Source organism: Acanthisitta chloris, unplaced genomic scaffold (assembly GCF_000695815.1).
Source record: "Acanthisitta chloris isolate BGI_N310 unplaced genomic scaffold, ASM69581v1 scaffold34176, whole genome shotgun sequence".
Taxonomy (NCBI): Eukaryota; Metazoa; Chordata; class Aves; order Passeriformes; family Acanthisittidae; genus Acanthisitta; species Acanthisitta chloris.
Window position 1 is genome coordinate 1 of NW_008678132.1, and position 1,029 is coordinate 1,029.

Consider the following 1,029-nt stretch of genomic DNA (forward strand, 5'->3'; position numbering starts at 1 on the left):
CCCTCGCCCACCGCTCGCTTTAAAAGGCAACCCCCCAAACTGGGGGTGAGTTGCAGCAGTGGAGCGGAGCCCGGAGGGAACGCTCCACCCTGCCGGGCGGGAGACTCGCGTTTCGCCCGGGCTGACGGTGGCTGGGTCGCCTTGGAGGCGGCTGGGAAGGAAGGGCAATACTTTTGTCACACAAAAACAAGGCCTGTGCGCGCTGGGAGCGGTGTCGACAGTCTCATTCCTCAAAGGACTCCTTTTCTGCTCGGATAGAAAGGTAGTAAAGAGAGTAGAGGAAAGAGGACTGAAAACGCTGTGGGTTTGGGTCTGGGGCTTTATGCCTTTCAGTTTTTCAGGATTTTTTGTATCTCAGGTTCTGCCTCTTCGGGCTGATAGATGAGTGTTGGTTCCTCTTGACACGTAGGCATTGGTAGAAGGATATCATGGCTTGGATGCTGCTTAATACTTGGGCGTTCACTGCCAGGTTATGTCACTTGCCTGCATTATTTCCCTGGCACTGGAGTATGGCAAGGTAGAGCACACACTGCAGAGCCCTCCGGGGTTGCAACAGTGCGGTGTTCCTTAGGCATTTAATTACATTAAACAAACGTTCCTTTAATTAAAGGTGTTTGACATTCCTCATTACGGCCTTCGGAAAAACCCGCAGAGCAGCGGTGAGCAGGGGGTGCAGGCTGCTGGTGCGGGCAGTGCCAGCCCGGGCCCCTCGGAGCGCAGATCTGCCTGGCGGCAGCACAGCCAACTGGGAGGGATGTGGAGAGGGGTTTGGGTGAGTGGCCAGAAAACCTGAGGGAGTAACAAGTGGTATTAGTTGCACTCTGCTGCTGTTTGAGGTGGCAGGGAGCAGGCACCGACCGGGGGTTGGATGCAGGTAATGAAGACATGGGTTGCTGCTGTGTGGGATGCTCAGAGAAGTAATAGAATCTGCTGCTTCCTAGTAACCGGAAAGTTTTGTGTGGAGTAAGGTCACAGACTTAAAAGATGCTTCAGCTCTGCTTGCACAAGTCTTTTCTTCGTCAGACTGAA